Raw genomic sequence first — 19,401 nt, 5'->3', positions numbered from 1 at the left:
AATCACATAGGTTTGAAACACTGAACAGGTGTTTTCTCCACTTGGAAGAAATCGCCATCAAGTTTGAGTAGAAAGAGGCAAATTTCTGAAAAGTTTATGCGACATTTTATTTACAATACCCTGCACAATATGGAAGAGTTCTCAAAAAATCATTTCTTTCACGACTTGTTGAGAAAACGTGCTGGAACACAGGAAGGTCGATTTTATCATAAACGTCAACGTGTTTTTAAAAGGACGTTGTCAGTAAGTTAATATAGAGTAGTTGGTTAGACGCTGGGTATCCTTAATTTGCCATTCGCTTCAAAGGTCGCGGGTTCAAATCCCACCCTCTCCTCTTTTTTTTTCCTGAACAGAGACAGTTGATATTTCAACACTAAAAATATCCAATGCACACTTTGAGGGATGTCTCTTCTGCATATTTTTCCCTAAGAAGGTCCAACTTATTTAGTTGGTTGCCAGGATATAAGGTTAAAACTTTTTGTATTTTATCTATTCTTCATAAGCTGTGGTGACACACATTATGACTAATTTACATATCATATATATGAATTCAGGATGCTGTAGGTAATGGTATTTAATCCTGGGTTCGAATCCTGGTTCCTTCATCAATTTCATCATACCATCACCCATTCTTATCTTCGCGATTAACCAAAAGTGTCACAAAGGCTAAGTAAATTAAACCAAATCATCAATCAAGGAATGGAATTTAAGATAAGTATTGTGTATTCTCTTGACTGCACACCTAAAATATTAATTATTTCGAAATACTAACACACAAACACACAAAATTATATTAGGAAGTAATCCACTACATTGATGTAATGCATTTTTGTAACGAACGAGAGATTTTAATGTGTTCAATTTGCTAAGATTGGTTATGTTACGTCCGTTTCTTAAGTAATGACTGTTCTTATTCCCCTCAGTTCCATCTTCCGATGCATCTCGTGAAATACACAGAGAGATCATCCAAGAAGAGTATATATTGTAGAGATATGGAGATTATTAAACCGAGAAAACATCGTCATGTTAATATTCACACTTGTTTATTTCCTGAACTTGTCCGACCAGCGAGTGATCCCAAGAATGCGCTAACTTGTAACTTCCGTTAAACAAGGAACTGAAAGGCAAACGCGTGGATCTAAACAAGATCCATCGTGTTCGAAAGGTTTAACAACCTTTCGACGCCTGAGATTATAAAAGCAAGCTCCTACTCGGAGCTCGCGCTCTTTTGGATTTTTACACTCATCGACGTTACATGGATAATTAGTCTGATTACGTTACAACACATTACACTGCTAACTACGACGATAGAACACGGAGTTACCGCTGCCTAGCATGCTACAAGTCGCAAGGGATTGCTCGGTTTGGTGAGCTGAGGGTCGCTGGATAGAACCTTGGCAACTGTCACGATTCGGTCTGCAAGAAGCATCAGGACAAGACAACACACACACCTACCAGGTATGAACAAGCGTGAATAACCTTTACACCAACTTTCCATATCTCTACCCTCCTAATCGGAGCAGGTTCAGCCAACAGATATTACTAAGCTCTACCTAAATGTTTAAATGAAACTTCCCTGTGACCTCAGATCCCAGGTAAAACGGGATTACAACAATATATATATTTTACGTCCGATGCCATACTCCTTCTGAAAATAAAATTCTGCAGCCTGAGGAATCGAAGTTACGACCACGCTTGTCAGGAACAAGCACGTTATCAGTCATCACTTCAATCCCTGAAGATGAAAGAGCTCTAGAAACCTCGGAAAACTATTCCGAAATAACCTGGTTGATATCCCGGTAAATCCTCTTCATCAAAGTTCGCATGAATTTAGGCAAAATTTAAGCTAAAATACAGTGCATAATACTGGCATTTCTGTAGAGCAACTTATCCACAATCTGTGCCAAAGAAATATTTGGAACACTGGCAGATGGTTGTTGCTTAAACTGCATTAGGAAACTTTTCGTTAATTTCCTTATAGAACGGTTAGTAAGAGGCGTAAATGTTTTGAGCAGTAAATGTTTTCTTTTCTTTTTTATCTAAAATGAAAGGTCAGAGGTTCAAATCCCAGCCGCTCATTCTTTTTTATGTAGAAGGGGACACAGAAGTACAATATTTACCGAATACGAACATTTTGTAATAATTTAACCTTGATTATAACAGATCATTCTGCGAGAAACAAATCGCATGAAACTCTAGAGTTTCAAGGGTAATACTTGACTAACAAATTATTAAAAAAAATACATCCATGTAAGAAATATTTCGGAACCTTTCATATATTATTGTCTTATAAGCCTTAATATAAATAAAAATATCCAGATGAAGTGAGGATGGAACCCTTATCACAGACACAAGTGGAACTGTAAATGGGTGCCTTTACCGAATGCGCCACAAAGCTACAACAGAGTGAACTCCACAGCTAATACGATATCGTACTTTTTGTTTGCTATTTATACATACACCTATTCCATCTGTAAGAAGGTTTTCTTTTAAATATTTAAATCGAAAGAGGTTCGTTGACCTATTTTTAACCGTAAAGATCGTAAAGCATTATCATTCATTAGTTATTTCCTTGCTTTGTTGGGGATTTTCCTGTAAGGAAGGCACTGATTTGCAGCTAAATTCGAGACTTACCTGCTTCTCCCACTGACTTTAACACGTGACAAGTATTGAGTCAGAGAAAATCAAACTGAGCTAATGGAACATTCCTCGAATTATATATATTATATATAATAACCCATGGCGCGATAGCCCTCGAAGGGCCTTGGCCTATCTCCCAACTGCCAATCTCCCTCCGACAATCCTACCTAAGCCGCGCGTCAGGCTAAGTTTGCAGCAGGTTTTATGTATCAATCCGCGCGAGAACTGAGCTCATATAATCTTCCGTGCCAGTCTTTCCTCAACCGCCGAGCTGCTTACATCGTAGACACTGAGAAAATCCACAGTATTGCCAACCGCACAACACATCAAAACCCGCATGCATGTCAAGCGGAATGTATTTTTGCTTCTCTTTGTCTCCTGAAACATACAATTTCAAAAGTACGTACTTTCTGCGCATTTATTATTTAATAAATGTGTCATTACTTAATATAAGAGCGAAATAACATCTAAACATGAGAGCATGTGTGTATATTTCGAGCATGCAAAACGAAAAATAAACGGAGATAAAAGTAAAAACAATAGGCCCCTCTTGAATTTAATGACAAAGTATTGTTTTTGGTTTAGAAAGAAATACATTTATGAAAAACTTGGTTGCTTCGTTCGCAATACATCCGTTACTGTAAGACACACGCACTTCAAGTTATACCACCAAAAAAGCATGATTTGTTATTGGTGATATATACAATCGGGTGCATTGTCTGCTGCTATTACTCTGGTTTCAATTTATGAATCACTTCACTAAACCAGGATTCAAATCTTTGTCTGTCCATTTCTTGCTGATAATCACCCTTCCCTTTCTTTGCGCGGAACAGTAAATATGTGCCTTCAACAAAGCTTTCATTGCCGCCTATGAGTGAAACAATAAGCCTCCCCTTCCCCTCTCCCTTTATCGTCGGTTTCTTCAGCCCTGGCGGTGGTTTTGCACGGTGGTATCCTTCCATGTTTTATTCCCCCTTCCCCACCGAGTTGAAGGACGTCTCGTCCAAATAATAAACATGTTTCTTCTCACGGCGATATCTTTTAATACCGCGGAAATTCTTTTGTCGTCAAACAACAAACAATCGTTTACTCTTGCTAAACTCAAACCGCAAATCATGCAACACCCGTGATACAATTCGTGCCCACATTGACGGCAAATCACCTCACGCCCTGTTTTACTTTGATCTTGTTGCCGCAAGGAGGATTACGCATTTAAAACAACTTGCTTGACTTTGAAGAGCATTTCCCTTCGGATGAAGCCCAAAATAACATTCGGGTAAAACCGCTCGCTGAACAGGAGATTCAGCCATTCTACAATAAACATAGGGTTAAAATAGTGGGATGAATAGTGGGATGTGCAACACTGGTACCACCGATTCCACGCGCTCTGCAACGCATTCAGTCTCGCTCGACTCGCTCTAAAGTTTCAGTGTCTCTTCAACGCAATACACATTCCAGTTGGCGATTCTTCGGTTCTAAGTTCGTCTGCCCAGTGATTGCAACTAATCAAGTCCGTACCTGCTAATGGATGTATTATTTTGTCTGTATATTACAAATTAAATATCTGTTTTCTTGCAAGTATGCAGTTGTGTCGGAATAGAACCAGTCTCAGTGGAACTATATTCTGCGCGCACGTTTGGATCTACATATGCGAAAACCTGCTGCAAGGTTGACTTGACGCTTTGTTTAGAGGTGTGGAGTTCTTCAACCGATACTGAGGTGACGTGGGGTTAGCACGTCAAATCCTCAGCAGTTATAGGAGATTTTTATGACCGGGTTACGCTACTCACTCGAAAGTTCCCAATTTGTTTTCACCTTGGTGTGTTGACGCCAGTCCTATGCACAGGCCAAATACCAAGAGACTGAACCCAGGCGGACTCGAACCCATGTGTGAAGTTAAAACAATGGAAAATCTTACAAGTGCAACGAACTACAAACTATGAAAAACCTTTTTTCGTTGTGACAAGCGGCATTGATCTTCATGTTATTTTGGAAATATGAACCTGACTTTTCTGTGTTATAAAATTGAGATATATAATTGCTTAGCAATGAAAATTTACGTAAGTCGCTGCCTTTCGTTCCCCTACCTACAGTTTTCCACTTTATACTACACCTCTATAGAAATTCCTATGTCTTCATCTCTCGAACGGAGTACTTAAAATAACGTGAAAATGTCGACGTGCTGTAGGGGGATCGTGTTTGCGTAATCAAAGGTCGTTGGTTCAAACATCTTGCTTCTTTGCGGAGGCCTTTTCAGAAAGTAGACTGCCTTGGACGAGAATACTTATCTACATTCCTGAGCAATTTACGCTTATATTTATGCAATTTACGTCCAGCATTTTCTGAAGATATTTTAATCGTAGTAAGCAAGATGCAGCGTGGAATGAGAAGGAACATGTGTTGTTAATTTTGAGGTGGGTAGTTTCAAACGCTGAATGTAGCATACAATTTGTGGTTGTATCATGGAAAACAAAGTGAAGAACGCAAGCAAATAACATTATATTTGTATATATTTTTGTATTGTTGTTTTAAGTCTACTTTGTGCACAGGCAGACTAATCGGTACTGGATCTACATTTTAAACTGGAATCCGAACGAACGTGCAACGTGCCTCCACCGTGTGTCGAGCCCGGGACCACTTGATTACAACCTCTTGTTTAAGAAAACATATTAATGACATATAAGTTCTTAAAATATGTGTTAACGTAACTTATGACATCTGAATGAAAGAAAAAGATTTGCCTAAAATCTTGCCAATCACTGAAAGAATAAGAACATTAGTAGAAGCATTACTTGAGTCATGCAAAGTGGCGGCGATTAGGGGTGTGTGGAGGGGCAGTTGACCCCGCACTATGCTAAACCTTATCTACCAAGGGAAAGTATATTGTCCTTGCCACCCCGCTCCCCCCCAGTGTTGTCGCCTTGCCCCATCAGTTTTGTAACCCAATCGCCGCCACTGAGCATGCATCGCATAAATATTTACAGTAATATCATATAATCTTATATTACGTTATTACAACACTTCGTACTCGGTAAATAAAAAGGAAAAATTTCAGGAAAGGGTGGGATTTGAACCTATGATGTTTCGTTCCTGGCGAAAACAGTAAAAAGAAAGTTTTGTCATCTAACCAACTACTCCAGGAGATTAATAACGAAAAGGCCAGTAAAGCACGCTGATCTCATTTGAAGCAACCTTGTGCCAGAGTTTCGAACCATTTTTCGTCAAGGACCAAGGAAAAGATACACTTCGCAGAATCGTTTGGTGTTGTGTAAGGTATCTTTACTAAAAATTTCGTATAAAATCATCAGAAATTTGCCTCCTTTCATTCAAATATGACGGCAATTCTCTCCAGGTGGATGAGAGCCTGTTCAGTGTTTCAAAATGCACATACATTTCCCTATTTTCAAATTCAGAACGATGAATTGTGAAATATTTTCAACATTCGTATTTCTACTTAAGATTTATTTTGTCTACTCATGTATTGTATTACTGGTTTAGGGTATCTTAACTTCATGGAATGTGATAGAACAAAAAAAAAATCAAAAGAGCGTTTTCATTTAGGAAGAAGAAATGTTGCGAAGTTGGCTACTTTTAGTTGGCTTTGAAGCGCTATGCTGCCAAATTTACGAATACCGGACTTTGAAATTTTTCAGGGCGGTCAAGTAAGATGTTGCGAAGAATACTTTGAGCTCATAATTTTATAACGCGCATTATTATTATTATTATTATTATTATTAAACTTCTAAAAGTAGAGAACTGGAAGCAAGTATAAATGAACTGTAGGAAGTTTCTCACTTCATAAATGTTTTATTGTCCATAAAGTGAGAGATGTGGAAAGAGGCACATACAGAAATATACACTACTCATTTTTTTAAGGTTTTTCATGAAACTGGAGATTCAAAGCAGTGACAGAAACTTAATGAACATGAGGATAGTGCGCATCGAGCATATTTATACCCTACAATTAAGGATGAAATACACTATGTGGAAGAAAGTCATTGGATACCACATGTCAGCGGATACCATCAGTTTTCTTGCAATCAATAGGAGGTCGGTCCGCCTTTGGCAGCGATAACAGCAGCCACTCGTCGTGGTAAACTGGCCACAAGGTCGTGTAGTATACCGAGTGAGATATTCCGCCATTCCTCCTGCAGTACAGTCACCAACCCTGGAACTGCAGAAGGACAAGGCAATCGCGACCTCAATTGGCGCTCCAGTTCGTCCCATAGATGTTCGATAGGGTTGAGGTCAGGGGTCTGAGCAGGCCAATCCAGTCGGATGACATTATTTTCTGCATACTACTCCGTGGTAGCCCTGGAAACATGACAAGTCGAATTATAGTCCTGGAACACACATTCTTCGTTTCCTTGGAAACTCCACAATGTGAGGAGCATGGACTTGTCGAGAATATCTCGGTAGAACGCAGACGTCATGTGGCCATACACCGGTACCAGTGGACTCACGCCATGCCAGCTGAAACAACCCCAGAACATGGTGCCGCCACCACCATATTTCACTGTGGGCACTACACACTCGGGTAACAGACGTTCTCTAGGTAATCGCCATACCCACACTCTCCCATCTGATCGAAACAGTGTGAAGCGTGATTCATCGCTCCATAGGACCTTCCACTATTGCTCCATCGTCCAGTTTCTCCGCTCTTTACACCAGCGTAGTCTCTGCCGCTTATTGTTTTTTGTTACAAGGGGTTTGTGGGCAGGGGCTCGACCATGATAACCGAGCGCATGGGCCTCCTTGCGAAGTGTCTTCGTCGAAACAGTCAAATTGGTCGCACTTTGAAACTCTTCTGCAATCGAATGCATCGGACGGCTCCTGTTTTTCCGAATCTCCCTCTTCAGCACTCTCCTGTCCCAGTCGTCCAATTTCGTGGGTCTTCCACTTCGTGGTGCATTGCTGCAGTGTCCCTTTCCTTCCACTTCTTGATGACAAAGGCTACAGTTTATTTAGGGACCTGTCGGGCATCAGCTATGCTACGTATACTCATGCCTCCTATGGAGCAGCCTACTATGATCCCTCTTTCAAACATGCTGAGCTCTTTCCTGTCCGTCATTTTATCAGCGAATGATCTGAGAAGCCTCCTGCTGCCGTATATATACCCGTCTGTACTCTCTTTTCCATGAGGAGTTCGTTTCAGAGTTGAAACCGGGGTGTCCAATGACTTTCTTCCACATAGTGTATAATGGAAAATATTACATGAAAATTGATAACTTAAAAATAATATATTATACAAACATAAATATTAGTAATGCATTGAAAATTTCGAAGATAAGCAAAATATTGAACACACACAGACATATATGTACATCGAAACTCAGGATATGGGAAAGTTCCCCGTGCATATAGCACCGTGCCATGAAGGCACATTTAGGGGCTGTGGGGTTAGGCCCCACAAATTCTCTATCTCGGCCATTTTGGGGGTGATGTGATCAGTGCCACGCTCCAGCCACCTTTAACCCCAAGTGTTGCTTCCGGGTACCCATCGATTTGAGGGTGGGTGAGCCTCAGAGCGGGATAAGGCCGAAATTTATCCGACCTTGGACATTTCACTCTGGGAATCAATCCAGGTCTCCTGCGTGGCAGTCAGAGGCCCTATCGACTTGACCACCATGAAACCCAGGATAGGGACGTAATGAATTGGAGCTCATCCGGGTACTAAGATGTAACGAATATAGGCTACATGAAATAACACTGTGTGCCAGTGATCTTTAGGCGTTTTCTAGAAATAACTATCTCCCGATGTAAAGACATTTTAACACACACTCAACATTTATTGAAGATTAGGCACACACAGGAGATGTACTACGTAGAAATCTTTAAGCGAAAAATGCAGGCTCTACCAGGACTCGAGCCCGGGTTTCTGGCATACCGTGCCATTGCTCACCCTTTTTTTTTTTTTACATAAAAGGAATACCCCTATGCGGAAGTATTCCCATGGCTTACCCGGAACCCCTAGCGTTGTAGCGCGCTGTGCTAACCACTCCGCCACGGAGATCCACTGTACCAGGAGCCCGCCTGGCCTTGCCTGATTTTTCGCTGTCGCTGTTTTACCTGCGTGAAATCGTCTCTGTCAGTTCTACCGCAACGGGATCTGCTGCCTCTGAAGCACTGTAGACTTAGACGTTGCCTGGTTCCTCCCAGCAAAGCTACGTACTGGAAATTTACTATGTTAATGTTTATACAAATTCATAGGTGCACAAATGACAAAGATTACAGACTATTTTGGCGCCTTTCTTATATTATATTTTTTTGGTGTGTCTACTTGTCTGTCTGTTTCACCTCAAATGCTTCATTTTTACTCCAGCAGTGTAATAATATTTCACGATTACATATTTGAATCAAGACTGCTCACATACTTTTACACTGTAACTTTATTGTACAAAATCTACTACAATTGTACTTTGAAGGAGAACAAATATTGATCGTTTCTATAAATCTTCTTCCTGACTTTAATATTTGAATTAGGTAGTGTACATAGTGATTCATCTGGTGTGAGAGAGTTGATCATGATGCTGTGTTTCCCACTCCGCTGCGGGGAGTATTGTTTCGTCTTTCTTCCTCTTGGTCTTCCGGTGGACACGACGGTATCCCCTCCTTCGGGTGCCGCGATCCACAACTGCCGCTTCTTCCTTGTCTCCAGGCGCTGGAAATCTCATGTCCTGGACGCCAGGATCTTCCAGGGGGTCATCGGAGGTCCCTAGAGACTGCGTGAGGTTAAGCGGCTCATCACGTAAATCCTTTTCAGCGGGTAACGTGAACTTCACGCGCAGGTTTCGGGGTTTCGACGCCGGGCCTTTCAGGCAAGACTTCAGAGGCTCCGGCATCTCGCGAGTCTCTGCAACATCTGTCTCGGCCTGCTGCAAAAACTTGTCGTTCTTCTTGCTGGATGAAACAAACTGGGTCATCTTGCGGCGTCTGGCTGGACGAGGCAGTTCTCTGTCACGCTTCAACCAAGCGATGACTTTGAAATGACTTTCCCTCGGTGCCCTCTCTATCAGTTCCCTACAGTATGGGCCTATTTCTTCGCCATCCGTCTGCGTGGTGAAACTTAAAGCCCTGTTGTGCCTGCTGGAATGTGGGGCAGAAGCCAGCTCACGAGACTTTTGCAAGCCCAAAGCCAACAGATGTGCCCGGTAGGCTTCCTCTTCAAAATATTCTCGATCGGCTGGTACTCTTCCTCTGGAGAGCGCTCAAAAGGTGGAAACATACATTCCGTATTTGGATGCGTCGACAGATACACCGCCCACAGCATGGCGCCAAGGAAAGCGCAGAGGAATGTCTGCAATGGATCTTGCTTTTGTTCGCAGAAACATCTTGGTGGTGTTTCCGTTCCATGTTCTATTCCTACAGTGACCCGAAACGGATAAACTAATCCTGGGTAAGTTCGAGGCAAGTCGTATTTATTAACGACACTGCATTGTTCTCTTCTTTGCTTTTCTTGTGTATCCTTATCAGGCGTATTCAAGAACACACCACTTTCACAAAATTAATTTTCTTCAAAAACGTTTAGGGAAATATAGTTACGTTCATTTGCGACGGTTTTGTCACAGTTATGTTCACCTTTCTCTACATGTGAAGGAGGGCAGAACTGTCCGCTGTCGATGCTTGGAACGACGAGCAAAACTGGACACTGGTCTTCCTGAAGAGAAAACTCATTAATTGGGAGTAACACAGGCGACTGAAGAAATAAACTCACTGCTGAGCAGACGTCGTCGAGAGTTCCCACGAACGTCTGCTGCTTCCTAGGAACGTGTCCAAGGCTGATTTCAAACACACGATCGCAATGGTCTGTCTTTCGTATGCTCTTTCTCGGCACAACATATCGTATTTTCGTATGATGTTTGTGCACATCGTTTGCCGTATATGAAAGATTTAATGCACCTTCCACGTAATCTTGCACCACAACCGAATGTAGCTGTGGTTCATCACCTTCAAGGCTTGATTCAAGCCAGGTGTTTTGAAGTACTTCTTCCTGAAGTTCTTTCGACATATTATTCACATATGCTGGGTGACGCGTTCGTCGTAGAACGAGAGGGCAATTATCACCATATATTGCCATTGGGTAAAAAATGTCTGTGACTAATATCACAACAGGAATGGGCGTGATTTCGAGATCCCATGAGAGAAGCTTGGGGCATTACAATGAAACAGATGATCCAGATTGGCAACAACATAGTAACGAAGAAAGTGAGAATTTTATTTCTCTTCATCTTCTTTTTTGAGAAGAGGAAAGTCAGAAAGCTCATTCCTTTCTTCTTCTTTTGGCTGGCCGGAACGTCACATGAAGCTTCATCAGAGCTCGTCGATGAATCACTTGAGTCAGCGATGTCTTCATCCTCTGATTCACTCATGGCTTCCAGCGCATTTTGCTCTGCTGGTTCGCCGAAAGACATATCTTGCAGGTCGACGGGCAATGGATGGGCTGAGTCTGCCGTGTCTTCATCTACTGGTGCTACAGTTTTTTCCAGTACTTGCTGCGCTGATGCTATGGCATCCAAGACTTCAGGGAGAGAAGCTTCCATCTGAGGGTAGTTTTCTCGAGGAGATTCATTAGCATTGTCACCCACTGTTCTGTGCGTATTTGGGTAAATTGATTGGCTGAGATACATCTGCTCCAGCTCGGCGGGAGCATTCGGTTCGTTCGCCTGGGATGTGGTCAACAGCTCTTGCTGGGCAACAGCGTGTACAGTGTCGTAGCTGCTGGCTTCAGAAGCACTAAATACTGAGCCTTCAATGCCAGTTCTGGGTGGCAGAATAAGTGAAAGACCTTTTTCATCTTCCACGGCAACTTTGTGATGCTCACCTGTGTCTGATTTGTGTGCTGAAGGATGTGAAAAACTTGGTCTCTCTTCAATAATTGGTTGCGCAGGGCGATCAGTAGAGGTACCTAAGTTAACCGCAAAATCCATGCTTATAAGTTCATCCTTCTGGATAGAGTTATCGTCACTTTCGGGTAATGTATCCTGAGAGATGGAAATACAATCACTTTCCACTGGTGGTAGTGGCGCTGGCGTCGTCCGCCGAGGCACCGACGCATTTATATCCGAATCATGATTTCGGAGTTCTTTGCAAATCTCATGAACTGCAAATTGAAACGTCTCCCCAAGGGGCATCTCGCGTACAGAACATGGTAAACTTGATTGGATGGAATTCGAGGCGACCAACATGTCAGCCATTTTGTCACTATCTGGTGAGATGTCGGAAACAATAATGTCAATATTAGAATAGTTTTGGTCAGGAAGAGACTTCGCCTCGTCGTGTCCTGCGTAGAAAACCGTTTGACCGGAGGCGACAGAATTTAGACTTTTGCATTGAGAAACACTGAAAACATTACTGTAATTTTCACCTACTACCGTTGCCTCGTCACTGCCTGTGTATATGGTAGGAGTGATCTGGGAGGCATCTAGAACTACTTTCCTTACATCCCCAGATGCACAAACCAGAGAAACAAGTGTTCCTGGGGAGTGCTCATCACAAATATCACTGGAATTTTTACCTACTACCTTTGCCTCATCACAGTCTGTGTATATGGCAGATGCGATCTGGGAGGCATCTAAAACTACTGTCTCTAAGTCTTGAGATGCACTAACTACTGGAACAAGTGTTCCTGAGGACCGGGGTTCGTCGTGAAGAACATCGGAGACCACGCGGTCATCAAGAGATGCCGATTCAAGAGGAACGGCAACCTCTCTTCCTCCTTCTTGCAGATAGAAGACGCAGGTGGAAGGCATCTTCTTCGTCCTTCTTCTCCGTCGCCTGCGGAGGGCGCAGGGGAGGTTGGACCAGCAGCATCCAAAGGTCGCCTCTTCGTCCGAAGACTGTATGGCTGCTGCAGCCAGGTGGTCGGCTGGGGCAAAAGCAACTTTTGAATCCATGTTGGAGTGCGAGGCCGTGTGACTGAGCGGAGAGCTTGAAAAGAACATCCGTACCCTAAAACGCTTTTGCCGACACGGCAACAATCGAAAGGTTGTTTCCTGGGATGTTAAGTATTGTTTACGCGAATTTTCACATACATTATCATCTAGCATTATTGGTTCACAATAATGCTCCATATATACAACCTATCGACACAAATATGCATGTCTATGTATTCCTCGACATTCACCGTTGTAAGGATTCCTACTACCTATATGATCCTATGGCGTATGGTTTCGAGACGAGATGAGCACAGGCTCGTCTCGTTCTCTGTCTCGCAGAGTTTCGCTACGAAGGCAAACTCATGTACCATATCCCACAAAATACGAAGAAGTAAGAATTGTTGAAGAAAACAGCATTCATTAACTTTTACTTACAAATGTATATCAAAACTACTTACATCTCACAAAACGAGGTTACGGCTTGGAAAATTGAGTTTGATATGCTAACGTACTAGCGCGCATTAACAAGCCATTTCCGAGAAAAAAAACTATTCAAAGTTTCGAGGCTTCGAAGTGCACCTCATGAAGTGTAGAAATTGTCCGACTTCCAAGTGGTCCAGTGGTAGCATGTCATTTTCACGCGCTGAAGATTCTGGGTTCGATTACGGCGAATTTTCTATTATCTTGAACAACTATTATTACATTTCATTTAATAAATATCGAAATAAAGATGAACTAAAATATATTTAAATTTTCGGTGGAATTGCTCCTTTTTAATGTTTTCAGTAATATTTAGTAAAATATTTTTTTCACCTTACTTTTTTAACAATCGTCTCATTTTTTTAAAAAAAAACACGTGCATGTTAAATTATCGACGTGTCATATTTGACAAACGATACAAAAGAGAAAAATGCTATTTAAAATCAACGCTTTATTTACATTTTCTACGCGATCGTCGTAAGTATTGAAAACAAAATATTTCTAGACAATTTCCACACAAAATTAAAGACGAAGCTTATTTCTCTGTAATCGTTGGCTAGTACCTTGGCATATAACTACCTGTTGTGGTAGGGTAACCTATCCCGTTATCTCTGGAGCAAGTAAACGAAAACAAGTTTCTACAGCAGAAATACCATTTCCAGATACTTAATGTTCTACCGCCCCCTTATTCATTATTGTCAATCTTGATGTAACGAGTGTGCAGAGCAAAGAGTGCAACGCAAATTCTGAGACAGATAAAGCAATTGTTAAGAGAAAGGTGGACACTTCAGAAACTTTATAAACCGAGAATAGCGTAAATTATATGCATTTTGTTAGTATTTGTGTCCACGCTCTGGCTTTCGATTGATTTCTGGCTGTGAAGTAGGAAACCTTTTCAAAAGTTTTATCACTCCTCGGGCAACAAGCAAAGAGAGCCGATTGGTACATCTTCTCTGATAATTATATTGGCGAGATTCCCAGACAGAAAAAGCTTCGCTAAGAACAGCTCTCTGTAGTAAGTAGCCACTTCTACCGTTGCTGGTCAGGGCTCTGTACGGATCTTGGGATCTTTCCTCCGGTTTCCACAAAGAAGAGAGAATTCATTTGTGTTAAAGGAGACTTTCATCATCGAACTAAATGTGATGCTGCCGCAACATTGTCAATCTTTCAAGAGGAAAGTGGAGTGGTTGCAGTGGATGTTTTTTCTGTAGTGGTAATTAGATATGGTTATTATTTCAAGTTTTTTTTGTTCAAACTCTGTGCTTGCAAGTTCTGAATTACTACATATTTCACGTACAAACCTACGTTAATATCTAGAATAAAACAACTTTCAGCTAAATTCTAGGCAGTTGTGCCAAGCCGGCTTGTTATTATCATAGCGCCCATGGCTCAAATTTTCACCTGGCAAAATAATACGATTGACAGCTAAATAAGAGAAAATATAACACCCTCCTTGTAATCATATCTCCTTACTGAACTCTCAAACGTGTCACTGATATCAACAGTTTAGAGATGACACAATGTGAAACCATTACGAAAGCATCTGCAGTGTCAACAATTACGTTTCGCGTCGTCATATTAGTTCTGAACACGGATCACATTAGTGATCCACTCGGTATATTTCCATGCTACTGCCGTTTGGCGACAATGTTGAGCAACTTCCAGTGTACCTTCCTGGAACAGTCCAGGTACTCTGTTCTTACAGCATTAACTTGAAACATATATAAATATTGTTGACTTGCATTTCAGTGGAGCACAATAGTGATCCGCGCGACCATTGATGGAGCGTTTTTGGACAAGTCGTATTTTCGCATGTATAATTACGTGTATCTAAAAATCTGTTACAAATGTATGAAGTGGGTGTGTCCAGACCACAAGAAACCTGTTTGTGAATCTTGTGTGAAAACAGAATAATAAAAGTAATATTCTAAGACACCATGAATGTATTTTTGTTTCCTATAAAGTGTTGAGTCAAATAGCTTATAATATTTATAATAAGTGAATCACAATATATACTGCTGGACAAAAAAAACCGGACACTTGCATTTTTTGTGATAACGCAATGGGTCGATAAAAGCTCTGGTACAAGGGCTAACTAAATGTTGCAGAAACTGAATTAAGTACGAATGCATAAACAAAGTCCGAGCCTATGAATGGTGCATATGGTACTACATGATCTGCCGAACATTCTGTAATATACCTGCGAGCTGTTATTGCAATTCAGATGTCAAATATTAAAGTGTCCGGTTTTCATTGTCCAGCAGTATATTTAAAAGGACACTGTAGCTATAAAAGCAGACACATGATGGGTAAATGCGATAATATTCGATGAATCACAATAGTGATCCGCGCGACCAAGAACGACTGTTTTTTCCGCGCGACTGCTGTGTTATGGAGCATATACAAAAATTCAATGCTTGTTTCTCTATCTGGCTGTGGACTAACTTCCATGAATTTAGCCATTATGTCAGAAACAGTGGTACAGGATAAAGAAGAGTCAAATAACGCTCTGTTCAAGGCAATTATTATAACTAGAAGTTTGCAAACTGGGAACAGAGGTTTGTCCTAGATCTCCTGCCTCATCCGCTCGTCGTATTGTTGCAGTTCCCTTTCCCTCCCAGGGCTCGGATGTGCAGGAGCAAGGCGAAGTTCCCGAAGTTGGGCGAGGCCCCGCTTTCTGTTAATTGACGCTTAATTAGCCTAATCCGCAAACACGCTGCTCAAAGTTCGAAGCGGTCAAATATTGGAAAGTGACACACTCGGAGATGCGTCCTGGTTGTTTGAGATTAGGGCATTAGAGCCCACTACAAACGAAATAGCCAGGCAGAGTTCGCCGTGCATCTTCGCTGAAGTAGAGCGAGGAAGCTCCGTCATGGCGCTGAACTACTGGCTAGAGTGAACACACACACACACACACACACACACACACACACACACACACACACACACACACACACACACACACACCTAATTACTTACATTATCTGCAATAATTTTTATAATTGTAGTGAAGCTACAGAGTTCGTCATAGGCATCGATTTCGTGCTTCAGCCACATCTTTGTATTTCTAGACCTCATTAACCTCTATGTACAGTCACCATCAATACAAACGACACACCTATATCCTGAAATACTCGCTTCACTGCAATGTGTTGTATGTTGTCTAACTGTAAGGCGATCACCTAACCTGTGTTGAATGAATGAATGAATGAATGAATGAATGATTTGATTTAACTTCGCGTTTCTTCCGCTTTTGGCTAATTGCGAAGACGAGGATGAATGATGATAAGATGAAGTAGATGAAGATACAATCACAAACATATATGGACAACACATAACACAAGTCCCATAGAGGATTATACTGGCCATGAGTCCAGACACAGAGCCTCGTTGCTCTGCAAAATGCAGAGGTTGTTATTTGAGTGTCTTGAGAAAGAATCAGCCCTTACACTCAGAAACTGATTTGAATACTTACTGAGAAGTTCGACCATCGCCGTAGATTTAGGCAACACACATATCACATTGCTATTAAGCGAGTGTTTCAGGAACTAGGTGCCCCATTTTCATTGACGGTGACTGTACATAACATGAACATAAAACTTACCAGTTTTAGCGCCACCTTTTGTAGGCACCAAATGCTTCTATAGAAATTAGAGAATCACATTGTTTTAATTCATCGGCTAATATGCTTTCAGAATTCTTTGTATCCAACGAGGCATTAAATTCACATTGATTGTTGGACTATTTATTGTAGTGGCACAGACTGGCAGTTTATAGTAACTGTCCTCTGTGGCGTTGCAGTCTCCATAACTCTCTGTGATGCCATACATGTTAATTTCTAATTTTGCGTGATGATTAAATATGTCATTGTCTTCGTTCTATAGGGTTTACCGATTTGAACGTCAGATCTTTAAAATGAGAGAATGAAAACCACAAGTGATAATGACTTTTTTAAGGGCAAACAATGGTATTATGTTTTGAACAATATGTCGTTCAAATGTCCTCCTCTGCTTCGGTGGGTGGAATGGATTCTGAATGTCCAATTTTCCAGCACGTCTGCACACATATTGAGCGGTATAGCCTCAATGGTTCGTTCGATGTTCCGTTTCAGGTCACGAACTGTGCATGGCTTAGTCTCATAGACTTTAGGTTTGACATAACCCCGAGAAAATAATCCAGGGGGGTTAGGTCACATGATCATGGTGGCCAGTTCACATCACCCTTTCTGGACAGAACTCGTCTGGGGAACTTTTCCTGCAATAATTCCATTGTTTGGCGAGCTGTGTGGCACGTTGCATCGTCCTGTTGGAAATACACATTGTTGATGTCAAAATTTGCCAGTTTAGGCCACAAAAACTGCACCACCATATTCCTCTATCGCTCCCCACTGACAGTCACGTGATTTCCATGTTGGTCCTCAAAAAAATAAGGCCCGGTCACGCCATTCTCCCAAAACCATACCACACAGTCACTTTCTTAGGATGAAGGTGTACGTCCAGAATCACTTGCGGATTTTCATCTGCCCAAATCCGACAGTTTTGTTTGTTAACGTAGCCATGAAGAAAAAAATGTGCTTCATCGGAAAAGATGACGAAATTCCTCTCAATGCACGAAATGTCTGTCGAATTGAACACGAATTTTGATAATAAATTCGAATTTCTATGTGTTGTTGCATTGTATATCTCTCCATGATAACTTGCCACAGACTACTGCACACAGATGTCACAGTTCAAGCTCGTCATTCCAGTCAGTGTTGCCATAACACTCTTTCAAAGTTCTGACGTTCAAATTGGTAGACCCTTTATCTATGCCACCTGTTCATCATTGATCCCCATCGTCCCGATTAGTCCAAGAGGCACAGAAGCGAAACAGAAGTAGGCTATAATAAATTTTGGACTGATCTCCAAGTTATTTTAAGTTTGTGAAAAGAGAAAATATACACCACTGTAATGCTTATTATTACGCCACACTCGCATTCAATTTTCACACAAGAAAACTGGAGTTGAATTCTCCTCCGAAAAATGTTAATATAAGTGGCTCTAGAAATTTGTTATACAGGGTGTACCAAAAGTCCCGTTACCCGCTTTTGAATTGTAGACAAACCTGCAAAATGTTATTTTAACAGCCTGTGTAGGTGCGATGTGAAATCCTCCGTAACATGGTTGGTGTGAGGGAAGCAAACGCACTGCGAACAGATTCTTGAAGTTCCTCAAATGTCTGATAACGATTATTGGGCGACTTTCTGTTTGATGTGCCCCCATAGCGCATTATCATAAGATGTCAGATCTAGACTTCGGGGTGGCAATTTCAGAGGTGCTGGTACGTGTAAGAGAATACCTCAATGATGTGTTCAGAGACAAATGGATTGGACGAGGATCGCCAAATTTACCAGCACCTCTGAAATGGCCACCCCGAAGTCCAGATCTGACATCTTGTGATAATGCGCTATGGGGGCACATCAAACAGAAAGTCGCCCATAATCGTTATCAGACAACTGGTGAACTTCAAGAAGCTGTTCACAGTGCGTTTGCTTTCCTCACGCCAGCCATGTTACGGAGGATTTCACATTGCACCTGGAGGCGAATAATACTGTGGCATAGTGAAAATGGCCGTGCACACAGAACCTGTGAACTAAATGGTGATCATTTGTCTTATTGAATGGTATACCATCCTCTCATCATACGCATGCTGTTAAAATAACATTTTGCAGGTTTGTCTACAATTCAAAAGGGGGGTAATGGGACTTTTGGTACACCCTGTAGAACGATTGATGAATTGATTTGTGTGAATTCCATGTAATTATATACACTTCTTGGTTACATCTGAAACTCTGAATGTACGACATCCTTCCCAAAGTAAAGAGCTTAATTCGCACACTGGTTAATGGTATTCCCTAGTTCCGGAGTAGCAATTCCTCAAGGAAAATTAGCCTTGTACTCTCTACAATGTAGGGAGAGACCTGATCTCTTCCGCTCTGTTGCTTCTCATGCAGTCCTAAACGACCCTTTGTCTGGTCGCCTCGTCGCACTTGAACCAAAGAAGTGGGGAAGGACTTAGGCTTTCCATCAACTTACCCACCTGCTACTTTGGAGACTGTTGCTGTTCCAAGCCTGGCAATACAGTGAGAGACAAAATCATCGTCACCATGGTAATAAAGGTGAAGATGAACGTTTGCATTTCTCGAAAGGAAGCACTCTTTGGATGCAGGTTTAAACTTAGGGTCTCCTTTATCGCACAACGCTAGAGCAACCTTGCGTTCTGACGTCACCGCGGAAAGGTTTCATTGTAACTCTAGATACCTAAGTTGTTTGGTTAGGCTTGTCAGATTTACTTCCTTTAGCATAAATAATATATTTGCTGTGTATTTGTGCTAAGGGAAGCAAACCTAACATACCTAACCTAACAA

General features: G+C 41.6%; 1 protein-coding gene across 1 annotated transcript in view; it reads left to right on the top strand.

The window, feature by feature from the left end:
• LOC146003964 (atrial natriuretic peptide receptor 1) overlaps window positions 1-19,401 on the top strand; it is a 1,164,278-nt gene that overhangs the window by 165,459 nt on the left and 979,418 nt on the right. The gene's annotated exons all lie outside the window — the stretch shown is intronic.

This window comes from Lepisma saccharinum, chromosome 1 (assembly GCF_977018435.1).
Source record: "Lepisma saccharinum chromosome 1, izLepSacc3.1, whole genome shotgun sequence".
Taxonomy (NCBI): domain Eukaryota; kingdom Metazoa; phylum Arthropoda; class Insecta; order Zygentoma; family Lepismatidae; genus Lepisma; species Lepisma saccharinum.
Note: the sequence above shows the minus strand (reverse complement) of the source record. Positions and strands in the feature narration are given on the sequence as shown.